At 32.5% G+C, this 20,759-nt stretch overlaps 1 non-coding gene across 1 annotated transcript; it reads right to left on the bottom strand.

Annotated features, from left to right (window-relative positions):
• Positions 1-11,975: 11,975 nt before the first annotated feature.
• LOC123215160 lies at positions 11,976-12,082 on the bottom strand. The gene has a single exon (XR_006501963.1). It is a non-coding gene; the product is annotated as a small nucleolar RNA R71 (small nucleolar RNA).
• Between the last annotated feature and the right edge of the window lie 8,677 nt (positions 12,083-20,759).

Below are 20,759 nucleotides of genomic sequence, written 5' to 3'. Positions count from 1 at the left end.
GGTTATGTCACTAGGACATTAGTATGAATTAAGAACTAGTGAACCATTTTTGAACGTGACCAATTATGATAAGTCACATGGTTATTGCAATATAGTCAATGACTTATCGAATGATTGTACATGTGTATGGAGTAATCCTTTAACCTGAGATATCATGGTTGGATTTGACACTGATGCTAGTCATACTTTGTTCATATACACAGATGATCAACAAGGGATATGTTAACTCAAAGTTATTGGATTCAAAGTATTCACTAACTTATTGAATTATTCAGTTTTGAGTTCTTGTATGAATGTTGATAAATATTGGAAACAAAATCTTTGGTCAGAGTATAATATAAGTCATACAAAGGATGTTCATGATGGTACATTCTGAATATATCGATCAATGATTCATAGAATATCAAGATTAGAGTTTTGATGAACCATGAATCGAACTCAATCAATATTGGACAATAAGAGAATCTTACCTACATAGAACATATGATTGAAAGAATAGGTTTAATAGAGTGTTTCTTCATCATAGTTTAGTGACTATGACATATCACTAGAACTTTACTATAGTAATTGAGTTTTCAGACATATTTTTTTAGATCATTCGAAAAGGGTTCATGGCTATGCCATGATAAACGTAAAAAGTCACACCAATAAACCAAGCATTTCAAAGAGAAAGGTTTCATTATTTGGGGTTGGCTAGCACATTCTGAAGGGTAACATTATTTAAAGTGTTATATGGGTGTAAAGTAATACTTTAAGAGTTAAAATATTTATGAGATAAAATTAAGGGGACTAATGTATATATATTTGATATATATGCATGGCTATTGATCAAATTGAGAATTTTTCAAGGGGCTATGCAACAATTACCAAATTGTTAATCAATCCTACCAATATATAAGCTTGAAGTCAATTTATTTAGACTAGCTTGAAGTCAGTTCATTTAACTCATTTTCAGTAAAGACTTCTCTCTAAACTTTTGAACAAGCTCCATTTTGCTTGGTTTGGTGCACTTGTTTGGAGGCTTAACACTTGGGAAGCTCCTCTCTCTCATTCTTCATCAAATAAACAAGCTAGGAGAAGACATAAACATTAACCTTTCTTTATGCCTTTTTCCATTGCATTGATTTTGCAAATATGTTACATGCATGTGCTTTCTCAATCACTTTCTTTACCAAAAACTTTTAAATGGTATTAGAGCCATTTTAGGCCCCTTGCATGTTTAGTTTTAAGCTAAATATATGTTATTTATGCATAAGGGTATGTGCAACTTACATGGGTATACATGCATGTTATGGATTTGCTTTAAAATCAACATTTCAAGATTGTTTTGGTAGTGTACCTCAAGGCCAAGCTAGTTTGACTAGGTTTTTTTGATTATTTTTAATAGAAAATAGTGAAGAAATTGATGGAAAAACAATATCCATGCAATGTATAACCATGAATCAATGTAATACAAGCTTGTATAAAGAAATTTAGATTTTTATCTACTTCAAGCTTGAATATTTGATGTAGGATGATGGAAGATAGCTCACAATTGTCAAGCTTCCAAAGAGATCCACCACCAAGGAAAAAAAGCTATTGGCCGAATGTAGAGAGAAGGAGGCGAAAATTCATTTTGGTGAGATAAAGATTTTGGAGCAAAATAAGTTCATATAGTTTATATGAACTAATTTCGTGCTTATATATAGGTGGGTTCAGTTAGCAATTAAGTAATTGTTACATGGTGCTTGCAAAATCTCAGTTTAAACATTAATCATGCATGTATATCACATATACATATTAGCCACCTTAATTTATCTCACAAACATTTTAACTTTTAAAATATTACTTTTATACTTATATAACACTTTATATGATGTAATCTTTATCACCCTTCAAAAGGTAATAGCCAACCTTGGATAATCAATTCTTACTTTTCAAAATACTTGGTTTGTTCGTATGGTCTTTTAGGCTGATGGTGGCCTAGTTGTGAACCCTTTTCAAACAATTTGAAAACTATGTCCAAAAACTCAATGACTATAGTAAACATCTAGCAATATACCATAGTCTCTAAACCACGATGGCGAATTTTTTCATGAAACCTATTCTCTTGATTGTACATTTAATGTAGGTAAGATCTTTTCGTTGTTTAATCTTGATCGAATTTAGGCTCTTCATTCGTCAAAACCCTAATCTCGATACTTTACGAATCATCAATCGATATATTTGGAATGCATTATCACAAATATTATTTCGTATGAATTATATTATACTCTAGCTAAAGATTTTGGTTCCCAATATTTATCGACATTTATTTAGGAACTCAGAACTGGATTATTTCCAAGTCATTGGATACTCTAAATCCAATAACTTCGAGTCAAAGAATATCATATTGATCATCATTCGTCTCTACATATGAACAATATTTAACCAACATGGCCTTTCATACGAAACATAGCTAGCTATATATTTATACACTATATGAATCATATACATCTATATCGGATCTGACTATGATATCTCATGTCAAAGGATTATTTTATACACTAATACAATCATACGCAAGTCATTAACTATGATTCTATGATTCAATGACCATGTGACTTATCTTTATTGGTCAAGTTCGAAAAAGGATTCATTAACTATTAATTTATACTAATGCCCTAATTGCATGACCATCATTATCATCCGCACTAATATCATCTCATGATATTCAACGGAGACATTCAGCATGCCTACTATGTGATATTATTCCTTAACTTATATCACGTCCATATGAAACAATTCAATAATTCATTTTTACATACTAAGTGAATTATCCAGATAGTTCACATGCATATTTTATATCAAAGTAAATAAAAGAAGTAGTTTATGTATATGAGCAATGTTTTTTAAATTTATAAATTATTAAATATATATACAAGATAAAATACCTTAAAATCGATAGCATGAATAGTTCCTAGGGCATACATTAACAATTTTCATGTTGTAAAGATTTAAGTTGAAGAACACATAATTTAAGACATGTATACGATGAATAGTTCATGGGATACATGTATATATGCTTGAGTGTTACATGTATGTTTTTATTTAGCTTGGAAATTGATTTTCAACATGATTGATTAGCTTGCATGTCTCGACCATGGTGTATATGTTGATATACATTGCATTTTTTATAATGTTTTTATGTATGGTATATGAAACATGTGAATTAGAGACATGCATATAGGATGTATGTATGGAAAATGTAAAATATCTGGAGATATGTTGATTTACATACATATAGTTTTTGATATGTTGAAATTAAAATTTGAATTTTAAAGTTTGGGTTAAACATGCTAAATGTGTAGACTTTAATTTGATTAAACTGATTTAGGTTAAAAAAATAAGATATATGAAATTAATGTAATTGAATTTGGATGGGATAAAGGTGCATGGTAATATGGACTTTGGATGACATGATGAATTGTATGAGATGAATGTATGTCATGAATATTAATGCATAATTTAGTTCAATGCTGATTAAATGATAAATTATGCATATATATATATATATATATATATATATATATATATATATATATATATATATCTTAACTAGTATTTAATGGTGATTAAGTGTAAGAAATTATATAAAGTCGACTTGAGTTTAAATATAATGATAAAAAATGTTGCATTTACCCTTTTTCAATCATGAACTAAAATTAGGTAATTGCTACCTAAACTAAATATTGTGAACATTTGCATTTCATGCATTATGCCATTTATTCCTAAGTCTTTGAGTCAATGTGTTTTTATTATGCTTGTGATTGATTTGATCAATCAGGTGCTTAATATTTATTTTTGTTATGAATGTATTCATAATGTATAATATATATTAATTTAGCTGATGGATTGATGCAATTAGGGTTGATCATGGGTGTATTTGTGATTTTTCAAAGTTTGAATAATTGGAATGTAATTAATTTTTCCGTTTATTTCACTTTATTGGGCCTATATGGCTAAGTTTCGAATGTAACTAGACTAACTGGATGAGGACCCAAGCGTATCCAAATAGTTATTTGATTGAAAATATAGTCTGAGGTGAATAGTTTGCTTTTAAGATGTATTTTTGAAAGCCTCATAATCATCCCACCATATTTTAATTTTTACATATATATGATGTATATATGTAAATTAAAAATTAAACTTAATTAATTTTAAGATAAACCTAAATCTCCCTAAATAAAATTATTAAATCTTTGTCTCCCATCATGAGATAACTAAATTATATAACATACATTTTAATATCTTAAGATTTTTATTATATGAGAGATATGAGATTTATTTCATGAAATTAGATTTAGCTTATTCTTGAAGATATTTTTATCTTGACCAAGATTCTATTATGTGAGGACATGATGAAAATATCATTTTAAGAAAACATGATGTTTTAGATTTAACTAGTCAAGGATATCAAGATTTTTATTATACGAGGTATTCGAAGCTAAGGGCAAGAGATACGAATCGAGTCTTATATAGGGATATAAAAGGAAATAGTTTCCTATTTATTAAAGTAATTAACCAAGATTTTTATTATGTGTGATTGATTAAATTTAATAAAAAATCGATTTCCCATTATGTGAGTAGGATTCAAATAAAATAGTGAGAGCTACTGTGATTATGCATTAAAGGTTTGAATTTATACAAGACACTAATAAAACTTTTTTCTTTTTTTAGTTTCTCTAAATTTTGTGATAATCTGAATATGGTCAATAACGTATTATTGTGAATCCTGGATAATAACATCTTAATCAAACCAAACTTCAAGGATTAACTTAAAAATTTGAGAATTGTTCTCAGCTTTGAAAAGTCTTAATACATATTCAAAACACCTCTTCCTATAGATCTGGCTTCATAAGCTATGGAATATAAAAAGGAAGTTTTCATAACCTAACAAGAGGACAATTTGAAAGCTCGAAGTTATATTTTAGCTTCAATGAACAAAGAGCTTTAGATGAAACATGAGAATATGCCGAACGCATACAATTTCCTTGTCACCTTACGAGAGTTGAATGACAAGAACTCATGAGTCATCGAATATGAATTGTATGCAACACTATTCAAAAAGAGACTAAGGGAAGGAATGCCTTCAAATGACCATATCATAAAGATGATTAACATCCTAAGATAGTCGGATGTATATGGAGTTGTAACACCCCTCTTAAGGAACATATCTTATACGAAATATGGCCCAAAGAGACATGAACTCTTGCTTTTTTAATTAAAAACAACAGAATTAAATGCATAATAACAAATGCTTGTACTTATATGTGTAAAAAGGTGTAACTGAATAAATTCTTTACATGTATAAAAATTCTTTCTTATTATAATCCGATGTCTAACATTAACTAAAATCCATAAAGTGCATGATTGAAGCATAAATATATAGATAACACAAAATTTGAAAATAGGGATTTTGCCTTTTACTCTCATGCAACTATTTAGTTAGATTGTTGGCTCCCTCGTATGCCTTGTTACTCACCTCTACTTGCAAAACCATAAAAAGGAACACATGAGTGAAAACACTCAGTAAGTCGGTGACCTCTCGACACCTTGGACAAAACATAAAATCAAAGCTTACACTCCACTAGTAAGTCTCGATATGATCACAGCTTGTATCTTAAACATACACCCTTTATAAAGATCATCAAAGCCTAAGCTAATTTTCACATATCTGATGCCCTAGTGAAAATATATGACACCTTATGTGTCTACTAACTATCATGCATTGGCATATACCATACAACCTATTATGATACCTTAGTCACACGAAGCATTTGGTTGCAGTCCCTCTCTTACCATATACGATGAACTACAAGATTGCTATTTGAAAACTACCATCGAATAACCCCTACTATGGGTACGTATGTGATGCATCTCAATAATCATGAGAGAAACTAACTAAAAGGCCACAATCTTTTACCATGCACACCTAAACTAAATTAAGTTATGTGGCTAAGACATCTTAGCTGCGAGTACATGATACATTTCATAGGTATCTATTTCTCATAAAACCCTATTGCTTTCACATATTTCACCACTTACGCATAAAACTAGTGGCTATATGACTCTATACTACTTTTCTAGACTTTTTCCATTTTTAAGCTGAATCTGACTCAAATAAGGTCTAATGCCTTCTTTCATATAATCTAGCATTTTTAATTGGCTAGCTAACCTTTTTCTTTCTTTCTTGTTCTTTTCTAGGCTATTCTAATTTAAATCCTCATCATTTTCTTAGCGTAGGGGTAAAAAGATAATTTTATCTACTTCGAATGGCACTAGGTGCCATTTACTTAAGTTGCTAATTGTTACCATGAATGGATGCTCATCCCATATCAAACGTTCTTTCATTTTAAACTTTAAAATGAATGCCTCATATTTGTGGCATTAAAATCATCCCATAGGTACCTTTTGGGTATTTAACAACAGCTTCGGGAAGCAAAAATTTGCAGCCTTAACTTGGCCCATGCTTTTTGAAATTTTCTAGCCAATAGCTAGACACGTGCTACTTATATAATTCATGGTTTTACACTTGTAAATTTTCCCAAAACTTTACTCAATGCAACACAAAGTTTCACGGTTTCCACGGCATAACCATCTTCTTCTATTTTGAGTTTCAATATTCACAGTTTAAATAAACTTTACTAATACCAAAATCTTCCAGGTTCATGCAACATCATTAGCCTATGCCTTACTTTCATGTGACAACTTAAAAAACCCTTTAACACACATAGTTCTACACAAAAGAAACAATAAATGCAACCATGAAAATCAATTAAAAAAAAACACATGAAAACCACTAATTCCCCCACAAACTTCATGCATCCGTGGCAACTAAACACCCATATTTTGGATCCATTGTCTTTCATAATTTTGGACCAAATTCTAGGAACATAGCCAACTAAACAACCATCATAGCCGACCAAGGCCTCTAAGAAAGTAAACAGGAATTCATCATACATAACACATAAACACATACCTAGGTTTCACAACTAATAATTTTGTTTCCAAAGATTATTTCCTTACAAATTTGGCACTAAAAGTCCAGTGAATAAAACAAAAAAGAACCACTTTGAACATGCACAAATCAAACCAAGATTCTTACAAATCTAAGGGAGAAAAACGCATCCCTACTTACCTAAAAAATTCCAGCCAAAGATTGTCGTTGTTGCCTCTTTCTTTTTATCCTTTTTTAAGCTGTTGTCAATAGTCCTCTTCTTAGCTACTGGTGGTGGCTTTTCTCCCTTAGTTTCCTCTTTGTTTCCTAGCATCCATGACACCAACATTGCAAGGGGATGATGACGACTTGGTTCATCCTTCTTCTTTCTTCTTTCATCTTTCAATTCTCCTTTTATTTTTCCTCTCATCTTTCTTTTATTTTTGTTATCTTATTATGTTTCCTTTTCTCTTCAATAGAAGTGACATAAAAAATATGAAACTTTAAGTGAGAATTGCCTTAAAAATAAACTAATTCTTAGTATAACTAGGGCTCTAATTTGGGCAATTTATTTTATTTTATTTCCTTTCTTCTATTTGTGAAAATAAATACATAAAAAATTCATAATTGGACTTCCTTTATATGGGTTAGCCATCAAAATAAACTTCTCGATTCCAACTCAATTTTGGTTTGAATTTGATCCAAATAAAAAAAAAAATTTAAAAAGCACTAATGCTTCTAGAAATTATTTGCGAGTATTACATTTCACCTCTCTTAAATGAATTTTATTCTAGAAATTCACTAAAAGAGCTGTAAGAACCTCTTTCTCATGTCTTCCTCGACCTCTTATGTGGCTTCTTTGATTTGGTGATTCCTCTAGATAATCTTAATTAGGGGAATCTGCTTGTTTTTGAGCTTTTTAACTTGTTTATCGAGACTTTGCATCAGACGCTCCTTATAGGCCAGATTTTCTTTCAACCTAACATTCTCTAATCTGAGTACATGGGTCAGGTCACTAATATACCTACATAACAATGACACATGGAACATGTTATGAATGTGATCCATACTCACCGATAATACAAGCTAGTTGGTTATCTCGCCTACATGCTCTAATACCTCAAATAGTCCCACAAACCGCAACTGTAGCTTTCCTTTTTTGTTGAATCTCATAACATGTTTGTAGGGGGCCACTTTCATAAAAACCTTGTCACCCACCGTAATCTCAAGATCTTTCCTCCTCGTGTTAGCATAACTATTCTAAAGTCTTGAGCTTATTTCATTCATTGTCAAATTTGTTTGACATCCTTTATCATTCTTTGGGTCATCTCTAGCCTAAATGCCTGAGTCAAGGCATCCGTTTCACTTAACTTATCTTAATGTAAAGGTAATCTACATTTTCTACCATAAAATGCCTCTTACAAAGCCATCTTGATGGTTGTTTGATAACTGTTATTATATGTAAACTCTATTAATATGTACACTTTCATCTAATTTGCTCATTTATCTAGGCAACATGTCCTTAATTACTTGATTGACCCTTTCAGTCTATCCATTTATCTGAGGATGGTAGGTTATGTTAAAGGCCAAGTTGGTACCCAAAGGCTTATGCAAACTTTACCAAAATGCTCAAACAAATCTTTTGTCTCGATATGAAATTATTGTCTTGGGTACTCTATAGAGTTTGACTACCTCTTTAACGTACAACTGACCTAACTGATATGTACTTGTGGTATCTTTTACTACTCTAAAATGTGTTGAATTAGTTAAATGGTTAACTATGACCCATAATCTATTGTTTTCTCCTCTAACTTTCGGTAACCCAACCTCAAAATCTATTGATATGTGTTCTTACTTCCTCTCTGGAATACTAAGAGGTTATAAAAATCCTAATGATTTATGATGTTCTGCTTTAACTTATTGGTAGACCAAGTACTTAGCCATAAACTGTGTTACCTATTTCTTCAGACTTGGCCACCAAAAACATGATATCCTCAAATTTTAATACATCTTTACACTCATAGAGTGAGCAGTGTAAAAGGAACTATACACCTTGGTAAGGATCATGTCCTTTAAACTCTAATCTTAGGGAACACATACTTGACCTTTGAACCTTAAAATATCCTTTAATATACTGAAATATACCTTGGTGTCCTCGATGACTCTATATCTCATTTGAACATACTATTCATTTGATACTTAGGTCGCACGGATCTTATTTAGAAGGGTTAACTGAATTGAAGACCTATCGACTACCCTGTAATTACCTCAATTTGTTCTCTCATAAACGTCTATTGTGACTTTCGATAAGCTATGATCTATAACAAGATAGTTTTCCTCTTCAGGGTATCTGTAACTATGTTGGCCTTGCTTAGGTGGCATTTGATCTCATTGTCATAATCTTTTACTAACTCTAACAATTACCTTTGCCTCATATAGAACTCATTCTAGTAAAGAAATACTTAAGACTCTTATGATTTATGTAAATATTGCTTTTGACACCATACAAAAAATGTTGCCATATCTTTAATGCAAACATAACTGTTGCTAACTCAAGGTCATGTGTTGGGTACCAAGTCTCATATCTTTTTAACTATCCAACGACATATACTATAACGCTACCTTTTTAGTTGTCTTAGGCCTCTATCATTCCAACACAACCTTTATCTTGCTAAGGTCCACCGAGATACCCTTTGTTAAGCCCATGTGTCTAAGGAGTGCCACTTTGTCTAGCCATAACTTGTACATAGAAAATTTAGCTTACAAACATCTCTCTCTTTTAGCTATTGCAACACAAATCTTAGATGTTATGCATGCTACTGTCAAATTCTGGAATATATTAGGATGTTGTTGATGAAAACTACAATGAACTTGTTTTAAAACATCCTGTTCAATAGCTCTTGCAGCTGTTTCATCAACTCTTACAATTCTACTAGGGCCATTCTATACGGTGCCTTTGATATTGGCAATGTCCCAAGAGTTGACTCTATATTGAACTCCATTTCTCTTTCTGGTGCTAACTGAAAGACTATCAGGGAATACATGTGGAAATTCTTGCACCATTGGAGTAATCTTTATACTTAGAACTACCTTATATATCTTGTTCACTATGTATGCCAAAATCCTGTACAACCTATGCTCAAGATCTTTTTGGCCATTAATTGTTATTATTTTGAGTTCTAATTCCCTTATGTTGTGTGGAAATTTAATTCAATCTAATGAAATTATTTATCTTTTGCACTTGGGAAGCTTTGAATATTGTTTTGAGAAAGTTAGGCCAAGAAGTCTAAAATTGAAGTAGATTTACGAATCAACAAAAATCCGTGATGCTAATTAGGCGTGGGCACGTGAAATAGCAAAAGCAGAATTTGAAAATTAAATCTGGACGTCCAGATCAGCTGAAAAAGTCTAACAAATGTCAAGATTTGCAACCTAAAAAATGGATAAATATTAGCTGGAAAAGATGATTAATTGAGATAAATAATAAAGGATATACATTAAAATATATATCTTTTCTTTTCTTTTTGGGAAGATATGTATCACTTTTGCTTGGTTGGATTAGAAGATTATGATTGACTTTTATTTTCCAGATTTTAGTAAGGAGAAAATATATATACTTTTATTTTTATTTTGCTGAGGGATATTCATCATTGTAATTAGAGGATTAGAGAGCTAAATATGGTTTACAGTAGTTGAATATTTTCTCTTGGTTGAAGGGATCTGAAACCATGGAACTACAATGATTATGAGATTTATTTTTGTTCTTTAATGTATCTTTTTAATTATTCGAGTATTGATTATCTTTCTGAATTATTTTTCATGATTGTGTTGGTTGATTGCTAAGACGCGCGATTAGTTTATCAATTAATATAATCTACTACTAGTTTACGTGCTGAATCAGTAATTGTTCAATCCATCTAATCGAAATGGCAACTAGGTTTATCGTTTGCTGTGTCAAGAACTATAAATCCTAGGAAAATAATCAACTGGATTAATTGCAACGTCGTACGTTTGTGTTGTCTTGCTTCGTTGGTCTTTCTAATTCGTAATGCTATTGTTTAATTAAATTCGAGATCGTATGCGAATTATTAATCAATAAGAGTTAATTGAAATACATGTTTTTGGTTAACTAATCATAAGGAAGGACAGGTAATTAATACCGTAAAGAATATTTGAATAATTAATTTGATATTTTTGGTTTCGATGATCAGTCGTAGTTCCAATGGTAGATGTGACCGTAGACCAAGGTTTGTTTAATTAATTATTTGTTATAGATTATTTCACTGAATTTTTATTTATTGTTTTTAATTATAATTTGCATTCAATTCAAAACCCCCCTTTATTTTCTTGTTTCGATTTATTTGTGATGACATACTAATCAAAGTTCTTTGAGGGAACAATCCCTACTTTCCTTTACTACATTTTTGTTACAGGAATTTAGGATTTAATTTGGGTGTCAACGACAGCACGTACCAAATTTTGGCATCATTGTCGGGAGTTTTTACTTTGTATGTTCGTTACGCGATCTTCGAAACAAGCTAGTTTACAGTTTGATCCAGAAATTAAAAAGACTACAAAAGGGCTGAGAAAAGAAGTAAAAAGGAGACTGCAAGCACACAGATCTGCTTGCGAAACAAAGGAAAACATGGCTGAAAATCAGACTTTAAGAGAGGTTGTTGTTCTAGATTTTAATCAACAACCACATTGCATTATTTTTCCTAATTTAGATGTTAATACTACATTTGAATTAAAATTTGGACTAATCCATCTTTTACCTATTTTTCGTGGCTCTGCAGGTGAAAATCCTCATAAACATTTGAAAGAATTTCATGTGGTGTACACAAGTATGAAATCGAATGGAGTAACCGAAGAACAAATCAAGATAAAAGCTTTTCTGTTTTCTTTGAAAGATGATGCGCAAGATTGGTTGTATTACCTACCTACTAGAAGTATTACCTTTTGGCATGAGATGAAAAGACTATTTCTGGAAAAAAAATTTCCAGCGTCAAGAATTACCAGTATAAGGAAAGAAATTTGTGGCATTCAACAGTATACTGGAGAATCTTTATACGAATATTAAGAGCACTTTAAAAAACTCTGTGCAAGCTGTCCACATCACCAAATTAGTGACCAGCTACTTATTCAATATTTCTACGAAGGACTTCTATTGAATGAGAGAAATATGATTGATGCAGCAAGTGGTAGAGCATTGGCTGACAAAACACCTGAAGCAGCCTAAAATTTAATTACAAATATGGCATCAAATTCACAACAATTTGGGAATAGATTAGACCATTCATCTCGACGTGTCAATGTGGTAAATGTATCTTCTCTTGAAAGACAACTTGATGATCTAACTACTCTTGTACGTCAAATGACTATAGAAAAAATGAAGGCAGCAAAAGTTTACAGAATCTGTTTAGTGGGAGGACATCCAACTGATATGTGTCTAACACTTCAGGAGGACTACTTTGAACAAACTAATGCAGTAGGTGGATTTTTAGGACAATAGCAGCGAAATCATAATTATAATCCTTATTCGAATACCTACAACTCTGGTTGGAGAGATCATCCTAATCTTCATTATGGGAATGCACATACGAATCAGCCTTCGAATAATTTTCAACCATACCAGTAGCCTTATATTCCTAGGCAGCAGCAACCAACCCAAAATTCTTATTCAGGTACATCTCTTGAGGATATTGTTAAAACTATGGCTACTAACACTGTGAAATTTCAGTAGAAAACCAGAACCAGTATTCAAAATCTGGAAAATCAAGTGAGTCAGATGGCTACTGCAATCAATAGGCTAGAAGCACAAAATTCAAGCAAACTGTCATCATAAACTGTGGTGAACCAAAGGAGAATGCTAGTGCCATAATGCTGAGAAGTGGAAAAGAGCTGGAGATGCCAATTAAAGAACCACTTATACCAACATGACAAGCGAAAAATAGAGAGGAAACGACAGTAGAAAATAATTCTTTCAAAAAGGTAGTGATAGGTAAATATCCTTCTTTCAGCGAATATAAACCTGATCTGCCTTTTCCTAAAGCTTTAAAACTGAAGTACGAAAGCAATGCAGATTTGTATGAGACCTTTCGAAAGTGTGAAGTCAATATACCGCTGTTTGATGCAATCAAACAAGTGCCTCACAATGCTAAATTTTTGAAAGAGTTGTGTACATTGAAAAGGAAGCAAAGACTTAAAAGGTATGAAAAAATAAGGGTAGGAGAAAATGTTTCAGCCATAATTCGAAAAAATCTTCCTGAAAAATGCAAAGATCCAGGTATGTTTTGCATCCCTTGCATAATAGGAGGCACAAAAATTAAAAAGGCCATATTAGATTTAGGAGCATCTATTAATGTAATGCCATATTCCATTTTTTCTACTCTTAATCTTGGATCTTTAGAAAAAACTGGTACAGTCATTCAGTTGGCCGATAGATCAAATGTATATCCTAAGGGGTTAATTGAAGATGTTCTTGTTCAGGTTAATGATAAATTAATTTTTCCAACTGATTTTTATGTTCTTGACATAGAAAATAATGACCAATCTGCACTTATTTTGCTAGGAAGACCCTTTCTGAAAACAGCTAAAACAAAAATTGATGTTCATAAAGGCACACTAACCATGGAGTTTCTTGTGTATTTAGTTGATTTAATTGATTCTCTAGCGCAGGATATACTTAATGGTGATGATGAGATGAAGGTCGCTAACCATAAAAATATTTTGAAAGAAAGAGATGAATTTAAATTAAATTCAGATGTACAGAATACAGTGGTAGAAATGAATGAGTTTATGGAACTAAAAAACACAGGTAATGTATCTTATATTGAGCTGCTAGTGTCTAATGAAAAATTGGTACCTTCTGTTTTGCAGGCACCAGAACTGGAGTTGAAACCTCTTCTAGATCACCTCAAATATATGTACCTTGGGGATGGGGAAACCTTACCAGTGATCATTTCCAGCAAGTTAAATGAGAAGCAAGAAGAGAAATTGGTGCAAATTCTGAAGAAGCATAAGACCTGCCATCTTCCAGTTGAATTAGAGCATAAAGCATATTGGGCTGTCAAGCATTACAATATGAAGTTGGATGAGAGTGGCAAACATAGGAAATTACAACTGCAAGAATTAGAAGAAATTCACAATGACGCGTACGAGAGTTCTAGAATTTATAAGGAGAAAACAAAAACACTTCATGACAAAATGATTTCCAGAAAAGAATTTTCACTTGGCCAAAAAGTTCTCCTTTATCATTCAAGACTTCGATTGTTTCCAAGTAAATTACGTTCTCGTTGGATTGGGCTATTTGTTGTTACTAACATTTTTCCTCATGGTGCAGTAGAGATTCAAAGCTTAGCGACATCGAAAGTATTTAAAGTTAATGGCCACAGGCTAAAACCGTTTTACAAAGGAGTACAAGCTGAAAACGTCGAAGAAGTGGAGTTGAGAGATCCCATCTTCATGGATAAATAGATGAAGGCATTACGTCAAGCCGACGATTGTAAACAAAGGCGCTACTTGGGAGGCAACCTAAGCTTTCAATCTTATTCTGATTAATGCTTCAATTTTAATTTTCTAGACATTTGTTTTTAATTTCGGTTTCCAATTTTAGTTTTAAATTTCAGTTTTATGATTTTTGGATGTTTAATTAGTAATTATTTTATGATTTTCAATTAGGTTTATTTTAATTTATTTTCATGTTCCTGTTCAATCGTCTTCTTCCTCCTACAGGTCCCAGTTAGTTTTCTGTAAATGTTCACGGGGGGAGAATTCTGCATTTTGGTGTTCTAGAACTGGGTCATGTGCTTCTGTCAAAAGTCCAGCTTCTGCTTTGTTATTTTCTTAAATACAAGGGGGCCATATGATTTAGTCTGATTATATGATATCTCATTTGCCAATACCGTCAAACTACACTTTCTCTCCCATCGAAGGCCTATACTTATTCTGCAATGCCATGGTTAGAACCTGCTCACAGCATCAAAGACCAACATAATCCACCCATCGAAGGCCTCTTACACCAGAGCTGTCATTGAAATCCGAAGAATCCTCCATCAATTGCAACTCTCCATAATTCGAAATACTATTCTTTTTCCCCAAATCCAGAGAAGTTTTCTTTCCCTTTTCTTTTAAATCTCAGTTTTCATTATTATATGTTTTGTTTAAACATTGAGGACAATGTTTGGTTTAAGTGTGGGGGAGGGTTTATTTGTGTTTTATTTTTCTGCTATTTACTATTCTGTTTTTCAGTTCTATTTTTTTTCTGCTATGTTCTTATGTTTTGTCCTTTTGTTCTACTTTTAGTTTATTCTGTCTGCTTGTTCTGTTTTTTTGTTAGTTTTTTTTTTCTTCTTTGTATTATGCTTATTCTGGGTATGCCTTATTTTGCTTTGTCTATGTTGTTGTTCCTTGCTGGATAAAGTTTGGTTTTCATTAATATGGCAGCTGGTGTATCCTTCCTTGTTTTTAGTCAGCTAAACAATTCCATTAATCTCACTTTGAATGAATTAATTTGTATGCATGCCTTAGGATTTAGCTGATTTAGTAGGAGAGCATTGTACACACTTATTTGTCAGATTAATAAGGGTATGCACTTAAACAAATTTTGATCATTAAGTGCTAGAGTTTTGTTGAAGTTGAGGTGAATTTATTTAACCCGTGAGTTTTGAGCCGAAAAAGATTGAAACATACATATCAATCTATATTTTTCTTTGATGAGTGATATTCTCTAATGTGAATATATCTCTAGAACTTGCTTTGAACCATTTCGAGACCATATTGCAATATGCATGCATAAAAATGATAAAGGCATTCTTGTTTAAACCTTTTAGCTTAAAAAGCCAACCTATTTTAATTTCCCTAGTTAGCCCCTTGAGCCTTACAAAACCCTTGATTATTTGTGCTAAAACCATATTACAAACCCAAGCCTTCGAGTAAAAATCCTCACCTAACCATGAAAATTAGCAAGGCATTTAAACTAAATTTTGTTGCTTGGTGAAGTTTCTATCTTGAGAAATTTAAGTGTGGGGGAAAAGGGGACTTAATTGTATAGGAAGAGATGACGAGAAGAAGTTGGCATGAAGAGTGCTATTGAGATTGCCTTATGTTGTTATCTTTGCTACCCAATTTTCTTAGTTATTCAAGAAAAAAAAAAGAAAAAAAATGATGAAAAAGAAAAAAAAAAAAACAGAAAAGAAAAAAAAAAGAAGTTGAAAAAGAGAGAAGAGAAAGGCAATAGCAAGTAGCAAAGAAATGTGGTGAATGTGGTGGCTTTAGCTTTACATTTGTGTTCCCCTTTGATGTTTAAATGTTATTTTAATATTCATGGTTTTAACCCTTTGTATCCATTAACCCTCACCTTTACCCAAAACCCCATTACAACCTAAAATAAAGTCATTTTGATTTCTGCATGTATATAATCTAAGTGGTGGAGATTTGGTGCATAAGCAAGCTTATGGTAGAATGTTTGCATTGGAAGAATTTGAGCAGAACACCGAACCATTAAACACATAAGTAATATGAGTGATAACCGTGAGGAGATTCACTAAAACTTTATACATGCTTTAGAATGTGATTGTCTTGATTTGTCTTTGTGCATATTTCCTTGAGAAGTTTGATAATGAGTTGTGTTGATGGTTGAATATTGGTTGGTTTGAATCTTAAGGTACGCACACTTTTTGGTATCATGAAAAAAGAGATTGATGGAACCTTTTTGTGTTTGTTTTGTTTTTGTTTTTGTTTTACTCGAAGACGAGCAAAAGATAAGTGTGGGGGAATTCGATAATGCCATTAATTGTTATTATTTTGATTTATAATTCCCTTATATTGTGTGAAATTTAATTCAATCTAATGGAATTACTTATCTTTTTGTATTTAGGAAGCTTTGAGCATATTTGGAATAAGATAGGCCAAAAAGATGAAAAATTAGAGCAAACCTATTAATCTGAAAATTCTGTGAAGCTGACTAGGCGTGGGCACGTGAAATGACGAAAGCAGAATTTGAAAATAAAATCTGGATGCCCAGATCAGCTGCAAGGGTCTATAAAATATCAAGATTTGCTTCCTAGAAAAGGGATAATTGCTAGCTGGAAAAGAGGATTAATTAAGATGGATAAGGAAGGATATTTTTGGAGGAAGGATATACATTAAAATATATATCTTTTCCTTTCTTTTTGGGAAGATATGTATCACTTTGCTTGATTGGATTAGAAAATTAGGATTGACTTTTATTTTTCAGATTTCTAGTAGAGAGATAATATATATACTTTGATTTTTGTTAGAGATGATCAACCATTGTAATTAGAGAATTAGAGAGCAAAATATGGTTTACAGTGGCTGAATAATTTCTCTTGGTTGAAGGGATCTGAAACCATGAAACTACAATGATTGTGAGATTTATTTTTGTTCTTTAATGCATCTTTTTAATTATTTGAGTATTGATTATCTTTCTGAATTATTTTTCATGATTGTGTTGATTGATTTCTAAGGTATGCAATTAGTTTATCAATTAATATAATCTAAGTGTTGAATCCGTAATTGTTCAATTCATCTAATCGAAGTGGCAACTAGGTTTATCTTTTGCTGCGTCAGAAACTGTAACTCTTAGGAAAATAATCAATTGAATTAAATGCAACGTCGTATGTTTGTGTTGTCTTGCTTCATTGGTCTTTTTAATTCGTAATGCTATTGTTTAATTAAATTCGAGATCGTATCCGAATTATTAATCAATAAGGGTTAATTGGAATACATGTTTTTAGTTAACTAATTGTAAGGAAGGACAGGTAAATTTAATACCACAACGAATATTTGAATAATTAATTTGATATTTTTTATTTCTATGATCAATCGTAGTTCCAATGGTGGATGTGACTGTAGACCAAGGTTTGTTTAATTGATTATTTACTGTCACATTATTTCATTGAATTTTTATTTATTGTTTTCATTATAATTTGCATTCAATTCAAAACCCCCATTTATTTTCTTGTTTCGATTTATTTGTGACGACATACTAATTAAAGCTCTTCAAGGGAACGATCCCTACTTTCCTTTACTACATTTTTGTTGCAAGAATTTAGAATTTAATTTGGGTGTCAATGACAGCACGTACCAGGCAGGTTTGTATAGATTATCGGAAATTAAATGTTGTAACCCATAAAGATCATTTTTCGTTACCGTTTATTGATCAAATGTTGGAAAGGCTAGCTGGTCGAGCTTATTACTGTTTTCTAGATGGCTTTTCAGGTTATTTTCAAATTGTAATTGCTCCAAAAGATCAGGAGAAGATGACTTTCACATACCCATTTGGAACCTTTGCATATCGACGAATGCCATTCGAAGCTTGTAATGCACCAACCACTTTTCAAAGGGATATGGTCAGTATATTTTCAGATTATGTTGAGCACATTATAGAAATTTTTATGGATGATTTTACTGTTCATGGGGATTCATTTGATAATTGTTTGCAAAATCTCACACTTGTTTTACAAAGATGTATTGAAACTAACCTTGTTTTAAATTTTGAAAAATGTCATTTTATGTTTGAGCAAGGTATAGTTTTTGGGCATATAGTTTCAGCAAAGGGTAGAGAGGTAGATAAGGCTAAAATTGATATTATTCAATCTTTACCTTACCCCGCTAGTGTGTGGGAAGTTCGTTCTTTCCTTGGCCATGCAGGTTTTTATCGATCCTTTAGTGTAAAAATGCATTTGACAAGTTGAAGCAGCTACTGACTTCTGCACCAATAATTCAGCGACCTGATTGGAGTCTCCCATTTGAAATAATGTGTGATGCAAGTGATTACGCTGTAAGAGGTGTTTTGGACTAGCGAGTTGGAAGGGTGCCACATGCTATATATTATGCCTCGATGACCTTAAATGATACACAAAATAATTATTCAACCACTGAAAAAGAACTCTTGGTTATTGTTTTTGCATTAGAAAAATTTTGTTTTTATTTATTGGGTATTAAAGTGGTTATTTATTCTGATCATGCAGTCTTTAGGTATTTGATAACAAAGAATGAGGTAAAACCAAGGCTTATAAGATAGATTCTTCTGCTGAGTGAATTTGACTTAGAGATCAATGATAAAGTTGGACAAGAGAGTAGAATCTGCAGGAGCAATTTCCTGATGAGCAGTTATTTACAACAAGTTGCAGGCTGCCCTGGTACACAAACATTGTGAACTATTTGGTTACTAACATACTACAAGCTGATTTATCTAAGGCTCAAAGAGACAAACTGAAAAATGATACAAAATATTACGTATGGGATGATTCGTATTTGTGGAAACATTACGCTGATCAAGTTATAAGAAGGTGCATACCTAAAACAAAAATTTCTTCTATTATTACCTTTTACCATTTGTATTTGGATTGTGGATTTTTCTTGCCAACTTTATTTCGAGACACATACTCTTTTTGCAAATCTTGTGAACGCTATCAAAAAACAGGTAACATTTCACAGGAAAATGAAATGCCTTAAACTCCTATTTTAGTTTGTGAATTTTTTTATGTTTGGGGTATTGATTTCATGGAGCCTTTTCCATCTTCGTTTGATTATGTTTATATTTAGGCCAAACGACTATTTCTCACCCAAGGTTTAGCGTTTTCTCAAATGTCCCCCCTTTAACTATGGAAACACCAAACACCCACCCATGGCCGGTTAGATTTAACCAAACCCTAACGCCTAAAAATTTTATCTCCTTTTGCCCCCCTAAACTTTAAAAACTAAAATTTTCCCCCAACCTAAGTTTTAAAAAATCGTAATTTCACCCTAGGGTTTGGTTTTGAAATCTCCGGTGACCGTTTCGGCTCCGTTGTCGATGGTCTCTTCCTCCCGAAGTAGGCTCTCCTTCCGGCGAATGCTTTCCTCCTATTTGGAGGCTCGATTGACGTCAAAAACGGGAAGAGGGACGAAGAACTTCGTTGGGGAAGATGAAGTTCTTCGTCTCCCCAGACGAAGACGAAGCCGTCGTCTTCCCTGACGAAGTTCTTCGTCCCTCTTCCCGTTTTTGATGTCGATCGAGCCTCCAAATGGAAGGAAAGCATTCGCCGAAAGGAGAGGCTGCTTTGGGAGGGAGAGACCGTCGGCAACGGAGCTAGAACGGTCGCCAGAGATTTCAAAACTAAACCCTAGGGTGAAACTGTGATTTTTTAAAACTTAGGTTGGGGAAAATTTTAGTTTTTAAAGTTTAGGGGATAAAATTAGATTCTATTTTAGTTTATTTTTAATATTATAGCAAAAATGATGATTTTACCCCTACCACCATTAGGTTTGGTTAAATCTAACCGGCCATGGGTGGGTGTTTGGTGTTTCCATAGTTAAAGGGGGGACATTTGAGAAAACGCTAAACCTTGGTTGGGAAATAGTCGTTTGGCCTTATATTTATTAAGGGTTGATTATGTCTCAAAGTGGGTAGAAACAAAAGCTACCCGAACTGATGACTCTAAAGTTGTTTCAGATTTCTTTAAATCTAACATATTCAGCAGGTTTGACATTCTGAAGGCTCTAATTAGCGATCAAGAGAAACATTTTTGTAACCTAACAGTGGAAGCGCTACTAAAAAAATATGGTATGACACACAAGTTTGCTACAACGTACCATCCACAAACTAGCGGACAAGTTGAGGTTTCAAACTGAGAAATTAAATCTAGGCCAAACGACTATTTCCCACCTAAGGTATGTTGTAATGACAAGTTTCCACCCTTTAACTATGGAAACACCAAACACCCACCCATGGCTGGTTAAATTTAACAAAACCCTAACGGTGGTAAGGGTAAAATCATTATTTTTTCTATAATAT

This window comes from Mangifera indica, chromosome 4, assembly GCF_011075055.1.
Source record: "Mangifera indica cultivar Alphonso chromosome 4, CATAS_Mindica_2.1, whole genome shotgun sequence".
NCBI classification, from domain to species: Eukaryota; Viridiplantae; Streptophyta; class Magnoliopsida; order Sapindales; family Anacardiaceae; genus Mangifera; species Mangifera indica.
Note: the sequence above shows the minus strand (reverse complement) of the source record. Positions and strands in the feature narration are given on the sequence as shown.